We start from the raw sequence: 18,240 nt of genomic DNA on the forward strand, positions 1-18,240 counted from the left end.
TGAACCTACTCAGTATATTCAAACTTTGATCTCTCTCTATAATTTTTATCCTTGACCTCCCCTTCGATTCCTCGACGCCTCAGGATCTGTCGTGTGAAACGATCCTTTGTTTTAGTCAAGTTATACCACAAATTTCTTTCCGTCCCGATCTGATTCAATACCTCTTCATAAGTTATTCGATTTATCCACCGAATCTTCAGCGTTCTTCTGTAGCACCACATTTCAAAAGTTTCTCTCTCTTCTCATATGAATTGATCATCGTACTCGACGCAGTTCCAAAACAAGATTACACACCAGGCAAATGCCTTTAGAAAAGACTTCTTAACACTTCAATTTCTAGTTTTAAACTACCTGGAAGTTTCAAATCAGCGCACACCCCGCCACAGAGTAAAAATTTACCCTGGGAACAGTACCCTCGGCTGTGGTTAAGCCGTTTTCTGCCAACATCCTTTCTGCCATCTTTACTTATGCTGGAGAGCTTCTATTCAGTTTACGACGCAGAAGAGAGGTGCTAGCGGACCAAGTATTGTGAGGGAGAGTTTATTTTTCTAGATTAATTCCTTCAGTAAAGTAAATAATTTGAAAGAGTGATGGTAGTACTTACGTTTCGCATCAACATTTCTACAACATCCACTGTATTTCAGCACAATAAAAGATTTTAATGAAATAAATGATTGCCCAACCGGTAGCGTTCAAATGGCTCTGAGCACTATGGGACTTAACTGCTGTGGTCATCAGTCCCCTAGAACTTAGAACTACTTAAACCTAACTAACCTAAGGACATCACACACATCCATGCCCGAGGCAGGATTCGAACCTGCGACCGTAGCGGTCACGCGGTTCCAGACTGAAGCGCCTTTAACCGCACGGCCACACCGGCCGGCGTCGGTAGAGTACTCGCCTGCGAAACGCAAATGTGAGATTCGAGTCCTGATCTGGTATAGAATTCCGCCGGAAATTTGATGTAAATATATATTCAATGCTGACACATTTACTCTTTTAAAAACGCTTTTTCTTCTTATTGGCAGCCTGCATTTATGTCTTCTCTAGGTCACCCACCCATCGTCAGTTATTTTGATGCCGAAATAACTAAACTCATCTACTACTTTTAATGTTTCATTTACTGATATAATTCACTCAGTATCTCCTGATTCGGTTCGACTACATTCCATTAGTCTCGTTTTACTTTCGTTGAAATTCGTGTTATAACGTCGTTCCGTGACGATATCCATTAGTCTCGTTTTACTTTCGTTGAAATTCATTTCCTATTTTCGACAAGCGCGTGGGAAAGACAGTAATGCCGCACTAATCCCTTACCTACATGTCGATGCTCATGTACCCGCATTGGAGTCACGCTACTTTTTTGCATACGCTCTACAACAACGCTCTCAAACTGAAACTTTTTGATCACTTCTTACACAAAGTCATTGACAAACCTCAGAATCTCTATTACTTCACCCCGAACTTTAATTACTTTTCCAAATTCTTTTTTGGTTTCCTTTAAGATCGTTTATTTTTACTAGCTTTACATAGTCATTGCAAGTTGTATCTCTCTCTCTCTCTCTCTCTCTCTCTCTCTCTCTCTCTCTCTGATTATACCTTCAAGGTAATACACATGTATTCCGACAGAGTATGACGCTTAACACGATTATACCGGCGTCAGACTGAGCAACGAAAATAGCGGCTGGGATATAAACGGTCCGTAAAGTGGCGCTGGGTTGCGTTCGATGTGGGAGGAGCATCGAGGTGTTTGCGGGCCGGAAGCCGGTCAGGTGGTCAGCACTCGAGCTCAATCGATGCGCCTTGAATGCAAATACTGGCGCGGCCTTGAACCTCCCTCGTGCCAGCCGATGCGTGAGTGGACTGGGATATTAAAAAGCAAGGAGAATAGCGTAGGAGGGAGAATGGCAAATCAGTACATGTGACACAAACAGAAACTCCTCTCCCATCCCTCTTAGCTGGTATTAAACTAACCGAATCACCGAGCAACGAGTTGTCTTCAGGGACGATTTAGCTCGTGCCGGCAGCGATTACTATAATGTATACGGAGGTCCGGTGTGGGCTGTAATTATCCTATAGTAGCAAAACTTTGTAGATATGTTGCTCATGTTTGATCGCGAGTCTACTATTTGCCGCACGCAACCATTTGTCCTGCAGGCTGGAACATGTTTATATACTAATATGGTATCTGTTCTTTCGGACATGTCCGAAAGAACAGATACCATTTTTGTATATATGTAATTAAGGCTCACCGGCCACTTGACCATCTTCTTCTTCTGTGTGAATCCACAAACAGTGCCCGAACTCTTACGGGAATCGGCAACGCGCCGCGAGTAATGAGTATAACGGGCGGGGGCACTACGAATGTAGTGCGGGACAATACGTTGAGAATGAGGGTTTCGCGGGAGGCGTGCCAGAGATAAATCCCTGCAGTCGCGCTATCCTCTGTGTCCTCGGTGGCTCAGATGGATAGAGCGTCTGCCATGTAAGCAGGAGATCCCGGGTTCGAGTCCCGGTCGGGGCACACATTTTCATCTGTCCCCGTTGACGCATTTCAACGCCTGTAAGGAGCTAAGGGTGTTCATTTCATTGGAACGTGTTTACCGGGAAACCGGATCGGATTGTATCCTACGCTGACCAGGTGGTTACGGGCTCGCATCGTTATCAGGCATGGGATGTGGTGGACATGAAACAGAATGAAAAGTCTGAGTCTTCTGATCCCCTACTCTGAGTATACTCTCGGCCCTGAGATTGTTAGTAGATTGGCATGCGAGATGCTGACACCAGAGACCACCGTATAGAGTGCCGCTACGTGTGGAATGTATGGGAGTTTTGCCGATTGATGGTGGGGCTTATAAACTAAACTGCACCTTCCAGTGTGACACCAACGTGGATTCTCTTTCCTGACTTTAAACTGCACCCAAGAACGAAGATCAGCGCCGTGGCCTGGCTACTGGGACACACTGCCTATGCTGTTTTTGAGTTACAACAGAGTGACGCCGTGCAGTACATGGTCTACCTGTGGGAAGGTCTTCAACAACTGAACCATTCACCGAAGTACAGCGAACATTTTGCAAACAGTTTATCAGTTGCGATATTGTATGGTTATCAGAGGATGTTTCAGTTACAGTGATACCTTTGCTAGAAGTATCCATTTGTTTCCTATTTTTCATTACAGTTTTCCATTTTCTTTTACCTTATTACATGATACAATTATTTCAATTTGTTTAAATTTCACAACTCATACACATTTCTATCAGGATTGTTACCAAAAGCACTCTGTGAATAACTTGTAACACATTTCAATTGTTTTTGTTTTCACTCTGTTTTCTTTAAAGGATTTCGATTCTGTATAATATTGACCTGCGACTCATAATTAAATTTCTGTTCATGTATTGTTCTAAAGATGTTATGTTATAATGATGTAATGTTAATAAATAAATAAATAAACTACAAAAAAAAAGAAAGAAAGAAAAGAAAAGCGCGTCCTTCGGGCGCGTCATTCGCGCTAACCTGACGAATTAAAAAAAAAGCAGAAACATTAATGCGGAACCGATAAACGCTGGAAAAAAGTTTTTCCAGTTTTGGCAACCAGGTGCTTATCTGGCGCTGTGAATGCAAGAAAGACGGATAGAAATATTTCCATATGTACTGAGTTGGGTCGAGACGAGCGCGGAAAAGGCCAAACAAGCGAGAAAGGCATAACGTTGACCTTATTGTTAACCACAGCTCACGTAATTTATTTAATATGAGCACCGGAGACGTCAACGAGATGCTGCATCTGCAAAACGACGTGGTCAGTTGCTCGCAATAGTTCCGGTGGAATCTGAGCGACGTGTTCCTGTATACTGGCCTTCACACCGGGTGCAGACCGAACGTGTCCCTGTTAAACGCGTTCTTTTCCATATCTCCAGAACCAAAGGCCACATGGATTCAGATCAGGTGATTTTGCAGACCATGCATCTGGAAAACCTCTGCAGATAACACGTTCGCGGACGGTTGCATTAAGAATATCCTCCACTAGGGGAGCGACATGAGTTGTAGCCCCATCTTGCATGAAAGCAGTTGTTTCTACACAGTTGCGCTCTTCCAAAGCAGGAATCGCATGCTGTACAAGCACGTGAATCCACTCCACACAGTCACATACAGCGAGTGCAATGGTTCTTCGTTCACAGCACGCGGTTTAACAGTACCCAAAATTCGTCAGTTCTGTGTATTCACTGCACCCTGTGGTGTTAAATGAGCGTCCTCACTCCGTAAAATATTGCCCGGCCACATGCCCAGCTTGTATGCCTGCGAGAAACCGAAAAGTAAATTCAGAACTTTGCTGAGGACTATGCGGTTTCAGTTGCTGCGTTGTCTGGATCTTCTACGGGTACCAGTGTGATATACACTATGTGATCAAAAGTATCCGGACACCTGGCTGAAAATGACTTACAAGTTCGTGGCGCCTTCATCGGTAATGCTGGAATTCAATATGGTGTTGGGCCACCCTTAACTTTGATGGCAGCTTCCACTCTCGGACGCATACGTTCAATCAGGTGCTGGAAGTTTCCTTGGGGAATGGCAGCCCATTCTTCACGGAACGCTGCACTGAGGAGACATATCGATTTCGGACGGTGAGGCCTGGCACGAACTCGGCGTTCCTAAACATTCCAAAGGTGTTGTATAGGATTCGGTTCAGGACTCTGTGCAGGCCAGTCCATTACAGGCATGTTATTGTCGTGTAACCACTCCGCCACAGGCCGTGCATTATGAAAAGGTGTTCGATAGTGTTGAAAGACGCAATCGCCATCCCCGAATTGCTCTTCAACAGTTGGAAGCAAGAAGGTGCTTAAAACATCAATGTAGGTGCGTAATGGGGCCCCTTAGGGATATGGTGGCTAAGGAGGGATAGAAATCCAGTGTGCACTCCGTGTGCATTCCGGGTGGAGTCATTCCTGATGTGGAAAGGGTCCTTCCGGATGCCATGAAGAGCACAGGGTGCAGCCAGCTGCAGGTGGTGGCACATGTCGGCACTAATGATGTGTGGATCTGAGGAAATTCTCTCTGGATTCCAGCGGCTATCTGATTTGGTGAAGGCTGCCGGTCTTGCTTACGAGATGAAGGCAGAGCTCACCATCTGCAGCATCGTTGACAGAACCGACTGCGGACCTTTGGTGCAGAGCCGGGTGGAGGGCCTGAATCAGAGGCTCGGACGGTTTTGCGACCGTGTTGGCTGCAGATTCCTTGACTTGCGCCATAGGGTGGTGGGGTTTCGGGTTCCGCTGAATAGATCAGGAGTTCACTACACTCAGCTGGCGGCTACACGGGTAGCGGAGGCTCTGTGGCGTGGACTGGAAGGTTTTTTAGGTTAGAAGGCCTCGGGAAAGTATGGGGTGGGCTACAATCTCAAAGGGTGCATGGCAAATACTGGACGTGCTTGGATCAAGGAACAGTCGGAATTGTAGTTGTAAATTGTTGTAGTTGTGCTGGGAAAGTCCCTGAGCTTCAAGCGCTAATAGAAAGCACAGAAGCTGAAATCGTTATAGGTACAGAAAGCTGCCTAAAGCCTGAAATAAGTTCTGCAGAAATTTTTACGAAGTCTCAGACGGTGTTCAGGAAAGATAGATTAGGCAGAATTGGTGGTGGAGTGTTTGTGTCTGTCAGTAGTGGTTTATCTTGTAGTGAAGTCGAAGTAGATACTCCGTGCGAATTGGTATGGGTGGAGGTTATACTTAACAGCCGATCTAAGTTAATAGTTGGCTCCTTCTACCGACCCCCAGACTCCGATGATATAGTTGCGGAACAGTTCAGAGAAAAATTTGAGTCTCGTAACAAATAAATACCCCACTCATACGGTTATGGTTGTTGGGGACTTCAACCTTTCCTCGATATGTTGGCAAAAATACTTGTTCAAAACCGGTGGTAGGCAGAAAACATCTTCCGAGATTGTCCTAAATGCTTTCCCCGAAAATTATTTCGAGCAGTTAGTCCACGAACCCACGCCAATTGTAACTGGTTGCGAAAACACACTTGACCTCTTAGCCACAAACAATCCAGAGCTGATTGAGAGCATCATGACTGATACAGGGATTAGTGATCACAAGGTCGTTGTAGCTAGGCTCAATACCGTTTCTTCCAAATCCACCAGAAACAAACGCAAAATAATTTTATTTAAAAAAGGAGATAAATTGTCACTAGAAGCCTTCCTAAGAGACAATCTTCATTCCTTCCGAACTTACTATGCAAATGTAGACGAGATGTGGCTCAAATTCAGAGATATAGTAGCAACAGCAATTGAGAGATTCATACCTCATAAATTGGTAAGAGATGGAACTGATCCCCCGTGGTACACAAAACAGGTCCGAGCTCTGTTGCAGAGGCAACGGAAAAAGCATGCGAAGTTCAGAAGAACGCGAAATCCCGAAGATTGGCTAAAATTTACAGACGCGCGAAATTTGGCACGGACTTCAGTGCGAGATGCCTTTAATAGGTTCCACAACGAAACATTGTCTCGAAATTTGGTAGAAAATCCGAAGAAATTCTGGTCGTATGTAAAGTACACAAGCGGCAAGACGCAGTCAATACCTTCGCTGCGCAGTGCCGATGGTACTGTTACCGACGACTGTGCCGCTAAAGCGGAGTTATTGAGCGCAGTTTTCCGAAATTCCTTCACCAGGAAAGATGAATGGAATATTCCAGAATTTGAAACACGAAAAGCTGCTAGCATGAGTTTCTTAGAAGTAGATACCTTAGGGGTTCCGAAGCAACTCAAATCGCTTGATACGGTCAAGTCTTCAGGTCCAGATTGTATACCGATTAGGTTCCTTTCAGATTACGCTGATACAATAGCTCCCTACTTAGCACTCATATACAACCACTCGCTCACCGATAGATCTGTACCTACAGATTGGAAAATTGCGCAGGTCGCACCAGTGTTTAAGAAGGGTAGTAGGAGTAATCCATCTAACTACAGACCTATATCATTGACGTCGGTTTGCAGTAGGGTTTTGGAGCATATACTGTATTCAAACATTATGAATCACCTCGAAGGGAACAATCTATTGATACGTAATCAGCATGGTTTCAGAAAACATCGTTCTTGTGCAACGCAGCTAGCCCTTTATTCGCACGAAGTAATGGCCGCTATCGACAGGGGATCTCAAGTTGATTCCGTATTTCTAGATTTCCGGAAAGCTTTTGACACCGTTCCTCACAAGCGACTTCTAATCAAGCTGCGGGCCTATGGGGTATCGTCTCAGTTGTGCGACTGGATTCGTGATTTCCTGTCAGGAAGGTCGCAGTTTGTAGTAATAGACGGCAAATCATCCAGTAAAACTGAAGTGATATCAGGTGTTCCCCAGGGAAGCGTCCTGGGACCTCTGCTGTTCCTGATCTATATAAATGACCTGGCTGACAATCGGAGCAGTTCTGTTAGGTTGTTCGCAGATGATGCTGTAATTTACCTTCCAGTAAGGTAATCCGAAGACCAGTATCAGTTGCAAAGCGATTTAGAAAAGATTGCTGTATGGTGTGGCAGGTGGCAGTTGACGCTAAATAACGAAAAGTGTGAGGTGATCCACATGAGTTCCAAAAGAAGTCCGTTGGAATTCGATTACTCGATAAATAGTACAATTCTCAAGGCTGTCAATTCAACTAAGTACCTGGGTGTTAAAATTACGAACAACTTCAGTTGGAAAGACCACATAGATGATATTGTGGGGAAGGCGAGCCAAAGGTTGCGTTTCATTGGCAGGACACTTAGAAGATGCAACAAGTCCACTAAAGAGACAGCTTACACTACACTCGTTCGTCCTCTGTTAGAATGTTGCTGCGCGGTGTGGGATCCTTACCAGGTGGGATTGACGGAGGACATCGAAAGGGTGCAAAAAAGGGCAGCTCGTTTTGTATTATCACGTAGTAAGGGAGAGAGTGTGGCAGATATGATACGCGAATTGGGATGGAAGTCATTACAGCAAAGACGTTTTTCGTCGTGGCGAGATCTATTTACGAAATTTCAGTCACCAACTTTCTCTTCCGAATGCGAAAATATTTTGTTGAGCCTAACCTACATAGGTAGTAATGATCATCAAAATAAAATAAGAGAAATCAGAGCTCGAACAGGAAGGTTTCGGTGTTCGTTTTTCACGCGCGCTGTTCGGGAGTGGAATGGTAGAGAGATAGTATGATTGTGGTTCGACGAACCCTCTGCCAAGCACTTAAATGTGAATTGCAGAGTAGTCATGTAGATGTAGATGTAGATGTAGGCCTGTGCTGTGATAGTGCCACGCAAAAAAACAAGGGGTGCAAGCCCCCACCATGAAAAACACGATCACACCATAACACCACCGCCTCAGAATTTTACTGTTGGCACTACACACCCTAGCAGATAAGACGTTCACCGGGCATTCGCCACACCCACATCCTGCCATCGGATCGTCACATTGTGTAACGTGATTCGTCACTCCACAAAACGTTTCTCCACGTTTCAATCGTCAAATGTTTACGCTCCTTACGCCAAGCGAGGCGTCGTTTGGCATTTACCGGCTCGATGTGTGGCTTATGAGCAGCCACTCTATCATGAAATCCAAGTTTTCTCACCTCCCACCTGTCATAGTACTTGCAGTGGATCCTGATGCAGTTTGTAATTCCTGTGTGATGGTCTGAATAAATGTCTGCCTATCACACATTACGACCCTCTTCAACTGTCGGCGCTCTCTGTCAGTCAACAGACGAGGTCGGTTTATACGCTTTTATACTGTACGCGTTCCTTCACGTTTCATCTTCACTATCACACCGAAAACAGTGGACCTAGGGATGTTTAGGAGTGTGGAAATCTCGCGTACAGACGTATAACGCAAGTGACAACCAATCACATGACCACGTTCGAAGTCCGTGAGTTCCGCGGAACGCCTCATTCTGTCCTCTCATCATGTCTAATTACTACTGATGTCGGTGATATGGAGTACCTGGCAGCAGGTGGCAGCAAAATGCAAAACGTGTTTTTTTTTTTTTTTGGGTGTTCGGGTACGTTTGATCACATAGTGTATATAATTCGATGGAATGTGCATCTCCGACGGAACAGGAAATGCTGAAGGTTGGCAGTCGCATTAAGTCATGAAATGCATTCGCAGATCGCGAATACGGCTGTACAACAGCTACGCAATTGACTAGTAAGAAACGAAAATTTTTGTCAGACTGGGACTCGAACACGGATCTCCCTCTTTGTGCAAGGAGTCGCCTTAACAACTTGGTCTGGGTGGACGTCACGTGACACACCTTCAAGTTCCTCGTTGAATATTTCACATTCTTTGTCCTACAGAGGGCAGCCAGCCCTCTGACCTAACACGCTACTCTACCGTGGCAGCTACCAGCCTTGGACATTCGAGCACGTCGCCACGACCACCCCGATCTTCCACACGTCTTAACGTCTACGCCCCGTAGTGCCTGCTCACAAGTCATGTGATTCCACACAGGAAGAGAAATTGTTTTACTCGTTAGATGGCCTTGCTTTGGCAGTAAATAGAGCAGGGCAGTATCTACTCCCTGCAGCACAAATTTTTATATGTTACTGGTAAATCTCATAGCTGTTGCACAGTTCTATTCGCAGTTTCCGAATGTATTTCATAATTTAATACGGCTGCGAATCGTCTGCGGAGTCTGTTCCTTCGCATGCATGGATGTCTGAAGGAACATTTCATTGAACCGTACAGACACTGTAAAACACAGGCACTGCCCTGCTGTATTTCATGCCAAAGCAAGGCAATCTGACGCGTAAAATAATGTCGTTCCCTCTTTGGGAAGCGCACGCTTTGTGTTCAAGTACTGTGGAACATAGACATTAGGGTATATGGAACTTTGGGTCCGTCCTGGAGGCGTGCTTGAAGGGCAGGCACGGTAGCTCAGCGTGTTCAGTCAGAGGGTTAGCTGCTCTCTGTAATAAAAAAACTGCGTGAACGGATCAACGAAGAACCTAAACTGGTGTCACGAACAATATGGAACAAAATGAGATCAGCAATAAATAAAGAGGTAGCGCTATCCTCTGTAATAAGAACAGTGAGAAAAGGAACCAACGATAAACTTGAACGGGTGTCAAGTGACGTCTACCCAGACCAAATGCAACGCAAAAAATGGGGAAAAAAGGTGGGGTTAAAATGACCGCTCCCGTAGGACGGTAGAGGCGGGTTCGAGTCCTGGTCTGGTACAAATTTTTATCTCTCACTAGTAAATACTATAGCTACTCTACAATCGTATTCACAGCTGACAAATGCATCTAATAATAATTTCAAACATTTTAAAAACTTTTTCTTGTTATAACCCCACAAAATAATGAAAGGAAAACGTTTATCGCTTACTAAATGATCTTTGCTCATATGGTAGAGGTTCAACACAGTCATGACGTTGTAAATTATTATTTCCTTACTGCTAACTCTATTTACTACCCATTTTGCAGACAATATCCTCATATACCACTGAAGATCCTTACAAAATTGTATCATTGTATGACACATGGTTTAGGAGAAGAATTGGCTTTTCAGAAAAATATAAAAAGTTCTCGACATGGATTGTATGAATGTTTACAGAGTTTAAGAAAAAAAACTTTGTTGTAAGGTATCAGACGTCTGAAGCTGATCTAAAGTGGGAGTTAGATTCTTCGAAGAATCGGGTGTGGGTTTTACTGGTATCAGATAAAACAGGATTCCATATTTTATTTCAAGGGTTGCCTCCATTTATAACATTGTGTGTGTGTGTGTGTGTGTGTGTGTGTGTGTGTGTGTGTGAATTGCTAAGGGACCAAAACTGCTAAAGCCACCGGTCCCCAGTCTCACACTCTACTTAAACTTAGACTAACGTACGCTAAGGACAACACAACACCAATGCCATAGGGAGGGCTCGAAGCTCCGACAGGGGCAGCCGCACGAACCGTGGAAAGACGCCTAAGGACCGCGAGGCTACCCCGCCCGGCTTATAACATTGTTTGCCAGTCTAATTTCCACTGCTCACTGTAAGACACTTTCCCGATAGTGAGACGCAAGAGCAACTATCTCTGTCTCACCATACACCATTCTGTTGCCTCGGGTAGAGAGAGCTTCTCCTGTCGCCTCCACAAACAGATGAATCCGTCGTGATGCTGCACCCGGTACAGGGACTGGATTTTTGTATCAAGGTGCATTATGACTGCTAGGGCCTGCCATCTTAATAATTTATGCAGATCGTAGCGCTCCTCTAAGACCTCGTAGCCCGCACGCACGGACTCCACAGCGCAACAGGATACCAACACCACCAAGGGAAGAGGAGTTTTTACTCTACTAAGACAAGGACTCCTTTGGAAAAACGACGTGGAATCACTCCACTCTCTAGAGTTGTCGCAGGCACAACTCTTCAGCTGCCACGCCAAGGGATGCCGCAGAAATGGTCAGTCTACGGACGGCCTGTGGTGCTCTGGATACTGTTCGCGTTTATAACTTCCTCGCAGCAAACGAAGCTGCCCGCTCGGACCCTGATGGGCCAATCGGGACCAAGCAGCCACCGTGTCGTTCTCATTTGGATGCGGTGTGGCGGGTCGTGACGTCAGCACACCGCTGTCCCGGTAGTTGCCGGCTTTCTTGAGTTTGGAACGGCTACATCTACATCTACATATACCTAGCAACTCTGCAAATCACACTTAAGTGTCTGACAGAGGGTTCATCTGACCACCTTCACAATAACTCTCTATTATTCCAATCTCGAACAGTGCGCGGAAGAAACGAAGACATATACGTTTCCGTGCGAGCTCTGATTTCCCTTATTTTATGATGATCGGTTTTTCCAATGTAGGTCGGCGTCAACAAAATGTTTTCGCATTCAGAGGAGAAAACTGGTGATGTAAATTTTGTGAGAATATCCCGCAGCAACTAGAAACACCTTTCTTTTAATGATGTCAACCTCAAATCCTGTATCATTTCAGTGACACACTCTCCCCAATTTCGCTATAGTACAAAACATACTGCTCTTCTTTGAACTTTTTCGATGTACTCCGTCATTCCTATCTGTTAAGCATCCCACACTGCGCAGCGGTATTCCAAAAGAGGACCGACAAGCGTAGTATAGGCAGTCTCTTCAGTAGATCTGTTACATTTTCTAAGTGTTCTACGAATAAATCGCAGTCTTTTTGTTTGCCTTTCCCATAACATTATCTGTGTGTTCATTACAAATGGACTTGTTCGTAATTGTAATTCCCAGGTACTTAGTTTAGATTTGATTGATTTATCGCGTCACCGAAGTCTAACGGATTCTTTTAGCACTCATATGGATGACCTCACACTTTTCATTATTTAGGGTGAACTGCCAATTTTCGTGCCATACAGAAATTGTTTCTAAATCTTTGATCTTCTGATGACAACAACAGCATCATCTGCAAATAACCTAAGACGGCTGCTCAGATTGTCTCCTAAGTCAGTGCGTATAACACTATCTTCGGGAACGCCAGAAATCGCTTCTGTTTTATTCGATGGCTTTCCGTCCATTACTACGAACTGTGACCTCTCTGACAGGAAACCACGAATCCAATCACATATTTGGGAAGATATTCCATTAGCACGCGGTTTCACTCCATGTCGGCTGTGTGGTACAGTGTCAATCGCCTTCTGGAAGTCTAGATACACGGAATCAATTTGCAAGCCTTGTCAATAGCGCTCAGCACTTCGTGTGTGTAAAGAGCTAGTTGTCTTTCACAAGAACGATGATTTCTAAATCCTTCTTGACTACGTGTCAAATCTCAGCCAAGTAGCTCCTCAACTGGCATCACGAAGTTGAGTGCATCCCGCAGCAGTCATCCCCGCACCCATCAGGGAAAAATCCCTGGCAGTACCGGGAATCGAACCGGGATCTTCCGCTTAGCAGTCACACACGCTGTCCAATCTACGTAAGCGGACTTTGTTGCAGCAAGCAGGGCCATTTCGTGACTCAGTGTGTGTTACGTGCATGTAGGATCCTGAAGGGCAGAGCGAACAGTTATATCTGTCCACTCAGACCGTAGTCGCGTGGGGTCGTTGAGATCCAACGCGGCGTTCACCATGGCATTTCTAAACTTGTCGATTTCATATTCGCCTGACAGCCGTAGGGTTCCGTCCAACACGAGCGGCAATATCGGGAAACTATAAACTGTTTCGGTAGATCACTCTCTAGCCGTTGTTGAATTCAGCGTATCGGGAAAAGCACGAGGCATAGCATGATCTTCCCAAAAGCAATATACAAACGCGATTTCTGAAACTGTTACTGAATTGGGTGGTCTCAGGGGACCCTTTGCTATTTTACTCACGCATCCGTCCATGCCGAAACCCCCTCCTGGTTGTCACGCCACAAGAGGGCACGAAACAGAAAGGCTGAAAATGCATAAGCACTCCCTGCTGCTTCAAATTACGTTCAGATTTCGTCCAGTGGTTGTGTTCCAAACTGTACACAGGAGCAAAAATTGTGGTCTTACTGAGCTCCAGACAAGTGCAATCACGTTCACAGGGGATGCGCCCCATAGTGTCCTTAGAGAGGGGTTGAAACGTCCAGGGGTATCAGGGATGTCAAATATTGTCAAGACCGTAGTCCTGTTGCTCATTCCACTGCGAACTGTCGTTTTCGGACGTGAAATGCGAGGGAATCAACGCCCCAAGGAAAGGGGTGGTTTCATTGAGGCCCTTTATGCCTCTCCCTGAGGTCTTTTCGTGTCAATACTGAGCTGCGCAATCTTTCCTTACACACGATGCTTCAGAATTTCTAGTACAGGCTTCTAGGATTTCCAAAGGGGACTTAGTAGGTAAAGTTACGATATTAAACCCGAGTCCGGAAATGAACCGCTTGAATGTAAAATAATTTTGACGATCGGGTCATTTTCAAATCTCTTGCTCTACGGTATGCACAAAGCGCAGATAATAAGCTATGACCTGCGTGATCTCTAGGAGCCCATGGCATGGGCAATGGATGGACTCAAAATGGCTCTGAGCACTATGGGACTTAACATCTATGGTCATCAGTCCCCTAGAACTTAGAACTACTTAAACCTAACTAACCTAAGGACATCACACAACACCCAGCCATCACGAGGCAGAGAAAATCCCTGACCCCGCCGGGAATCGAACCCGGGAACTCGAGCGTGGGAAGCGAGAACGCTACCGCACGACCACGAGATGCGGGCAATGAATGGACTACTCGCCGTCGGGTTCTCTTCTACGTTACGAGGGATGTCCTCTTGTGGGGCACCACAGTCCCCTCCCCCCCTCCCCCCTCCCCCCCCCCCAAGCTTCTAACGTATCCGGGTGGTTACAATTAAAGTAAAGCTACTCACGGAGGTCCAGTGTGGCCTGTAATCGTGGTATAGCAGCGAAACTTGGTAGATACGCCAACGCGTGAATGCGGAACCGGTTTATGCTGGGCAAAAACTAGTCCCAATGTTGGCCACCAGGTGTAAACTGGGCGCTGCGCACTGTTTGTATGACGGTGTGACATCCACGCTGTCATTTTACAAGCCACAACATGAGTGGACAGTATGGCTGTCGAGAAGGGAGACTGTGCGCTGTTGGTGAAACAGTTTAATGTGAACAGCAACAATTACAGTGCTGCATTGAGAGATTATCGCCGACTGAAATGTGTGAGCACAGACCCAATCTAAATCAAGTGGTTTAAAGAAGATGATAATGAAGTTCGAATATAGGCCTGAGCTTGGTGCAGCATCTGGAAGAGGAAGGCGTTATATCACAGCGGAGGCTAACCATGAGGTTACTGTGATAACTGACCACGCAGCACGTGCCCTGGGTAGTGTTAGTGCTCGTGCAATATCACGCGAATTGTCCATCCATGGTCAACAGCTCGGGAAGTTTTTCAATGTATTTTACACTGGCAGACGTGCAATATCCAGTCGGTGCAGCTGATGCCTCATGATCCGTAGCAACATTCTGTATTTGCTCTTCGGTTTCTGGCACAGTTCGAAGTTGATGCCGTGTGGCCGGGAAATATTCTACGTAGTGACGGAAGACACAAAGCTGCCGTGTTTGGTATACTGTTTGATCGCGTGTTGTGCACGAATAGCCACTGTGATTGTGAGGTGTGGATTCATAAGCAGTTTTATTCTTGGTCCGTTATTTGAACAGAATACACCCAGAAGGCCTGTCAGGTGTATCGTAACGTCTGCACGTTATCGAGTTTTCCTTGTACAGCATGTGACTCATGCTCTGGAAGAGCGCAACTGTGTAGAAACAACTGTTTTCATGCAAAATGTGGCAACACCTCATGTCGCTCGGCCACTGAGAGATCCTCTTAATGCAACCTTACACGAACGTGTTATCTTCTACATCTACATTTATACTCCGCAAGCCACACGACGGTGTGTGGCGGAGGGCACTTTACGTGCCACTGTCATTACCTACCTTTCCTGTTCCAGTCGCGTATGGTTCGCGGGAAGAACGACTGCCGGAAAGCCTCCGTGCGCGCTCGAATCTCTCTAATTTTACATTCGTGATCTCCTCGGGAGCTATAAGTAGGGGGAAGAAATATATTCGATACCTCATCCAGAAACGCACCCTCTCGAAACTTGGACAGCAAGCTACACCGCGATGCAGAGCGCCTCTCTTGCAGAGTCTGCCACTTGAGTTTGCTAAACATCTCCGTAACGCTGTCACGCTTACCAAATAACCCTGTGACGAAACGTGCCGCTCTTCTTTGGATCTTCTCTATCTCCTCTGTCAACCCGACCTGGTACGGATCCCACACAGATGAGCAATTCTCAAGTATAGGTGAAACGAGTGTTTTGTAAGCCACCTCCTTTGTTAATGGGCTACATTTTCTATGGACTCTCCCAATGAATCTCAACCTGGCACCCGCCTTACCAACAATTAATTTTATATGATCATTCCACTTCAAATCGTTCCGCACGCATACTCCCAGATATTTTACAGAAGTTACTGCTACCAGTGTTTGTTCCGCTATCATATAATCATACACTAAAGGATCCTTCTTTCTATGTATTCGCAATACATTACATTTGTCTATGTTAAGGGTCAGTTGCCACTCCCTGCACCAAGTGCCTATCCGCTGCAGATCTTTCTGCATTTCGCTACAATTTTCTAATGCTGCAACTTCTCTGTATACTACAGCATCATCCGCGAAAAGCCGCATGGGACTTCCGACACTATCTACTAGGTCATTTATATATATTGTGAAAAGCAATGGTCCCATAACACTCCCCTGTGGCACGCCAGAGGTTACTTTAACGTCTGTAGACGTCTCTCCATTGATAACAACATGCTGTGTTCTGTTTGCTAAAAACTCTTCAATCCAGCCACACAGCTGGTCTGATATTCCGTAGGCTCTTACTTTGTTTATCAGGCGACAGTGCGGAACTGTATCGAACGCCTTCCGGAAGTCAAGAAAAATAGCATCTACCTGGGAGCCTGTATCTAATATTTTCTGGGTCTCATGAACAAATAAAGCGAGTTGGGTCTCACACGATCGCTGTTTCCGGAATCCATGTTGATTCCTACAGAGTAGGTTCTGGGTTTCCAGAAATGACATGATACGCGAGCAAAAAACATGTTCTAAAATTCTACAACAGATCGATGTCAGAGATATAGGCCTATAGTTTTGCGCATCTGCTCCACGACCCTTCTTGAAAACTGGAACTACCTGTGCTCTTTTCCAATCATTTGGAACCTTCCGTTCCTCTAGAGACTTGCGGTACATGGCTGTTAGAAGGGGGCAAGTTCTTTCGCGTTCTTCAGAGGTTTTCCAGTACATGGCCTACAAGATCACTTGACATGAATCCATATGACTTTTGGCTTTGGAGATATCGAAAAGAATGCGTTTACCACAGATACGTTCGGTCTCTACGTGATCTCAGGGCAGTATACAGGAACGCATTGCTCACATTCCTCCGTCGTTTTACGGATGCAGCATCTCGTCCACGCCTCCGGTGCTCATATTGAACAAATTGTGTCAGCGGCGGTTAATAATAACATCAACATTATGCCTTTCTCACTTGTTTGACCTTGTCTGAGCATGTCCCGCTCCTAATGCACTGTACAGGGTGTTACAAAAAGGTACGGCCAAACTTTCAGGAAACATTCCTCACACACAAAGAAAGGAAATATGTTTTGTGGACATGTGTCCGGAACCGCTTACTTTCCATGTTAGAGCTCATTTTATTACTTCTCTTCAAATCACATTAATCATGGAATGGAAACACACAGCAACAGAACGTACCAGCGTGACTTCAAACACTTTGTTACAGGAAATGTTCAAAATGTCCTCCGTTAGCGAGGATACATGCATCCACCCTCCGTCGCATGGAATCGCTGATGCGCTGATGCAGCCCTGGAGAATGGCGTATTGTATCACAGCCGTCCACAATACGAGCACGAAAAGTCTCTACATTTGGTACCGGGGTTGCGTAGACGAGAGCTTTCAAATGCCCCCATAAATGAAAGTCAAGAGGGTTGAGGTCAGGAGAGCGTGGAGGCCATGGAATTGGTCCGCCTCTGCCAATCCATCGGTCACCGAATCTGTTGTTGAGAAGCGTACGAACACTTCGACTGAAATGTGCAGGAGCTCCATCGTGCATGAACCACATGTTGTGTCGTACTTGTAAAGGCACATGTTCTAGCAGCACAGGTAGAGTATCCCGTATGAAATCATGATAACGTGCTCCATTGAGCGTAGGTGGAAGAACGAAACTAAAATGAGCTCTAACATGGAAATTAAGCGTTTCCGGACACATGTCCACATAACATCTTTTCTTTATTTGTGTGTGAGGAATGTTTCCTGAGAGTTTGGCCGTACCTTTTTGTAACACCCTGTATACTGGGAACATTTCTATATGTACTTCTTGCAGTCACAGCGGCAGATTTGCACCTGGTGGCCAAACATGAAATACATTTTTTCCAGCGTAAATTTTCCCCATAATAACACATTAGAATATCTATCCAAGTTTCGCTACGATGCGATAATTGCAGCCCGCATCTCTGGGAGTACGAGTGCTTTAATTATAACCACCCTGTCCAGTTTCAGTCAGCTGTTATTGTTGTCGCACAAAAATAACCTAATCAGAACCGGGACCGACGACGGCGCCATCTTCTAAGTTGAAAGTTGAGCTCAGAACTTATTTAATATTCAAAAGGTACATTTTCGTACAGTATTTCCTGATTACAACTTTATCTTCTAAATCCCCTCCATAACGCCTGCGAGCTTGAAACAAAAACAGTGGAAAACCCTGTATACCGTTTCCAGTTGGCTTTC

At 45.4% G+C, this 18,240-nt stretch overlaps 2 protein-coding genes and 1 non-coding gene across 5 annotated transcripts in view; 2 read left to right on the forward strand and 1 right to left on the reverse strand.

Moving 5' to 3' along the window:
• Positions 1-18,240, reverse strand: part of LOC124788013 (calcium uptake protein 3, mitochondrial-like) — a 580,087-nt gene that overhangs the window by 357,871 nt on the left and 203,976 nt on the right. The gene's annotated exons all lie outside the window — the stretch shown is intronic.
• The window catches only part of LOC124788507 (GTP-binding protein Rhes), a 677,045-nt gene that overhangs the window by 270,640 nt on the left and 388,165 nt on the right, over positions 1-18,240 (forward strand). The window lies entirely within an intron of this gene.
• On the forward strand, positions 2,451-2,524 carry Trnat-ugu. The gene has a single exon. It is a non-coding gene; the product is annotated as a tRNA-Thr (tRNA).

This window comes from Schistocerca piceifrons, chromosome 3, assembly GCF_021461385.2.
Source record: "Schistocerca piceifrons isolate TAMUIC-IGC-003096 chromosome 3, iqSchPice1.1, whole genome shotgun sequence".
Classification (NCBI taxonomy): domain Eukaryota; kingdom Metazoa; phylum Arthropoda; class Insecta; order Orthoptera; family Acrididae; genus Schistocerca; species Schistocerca piceifrons.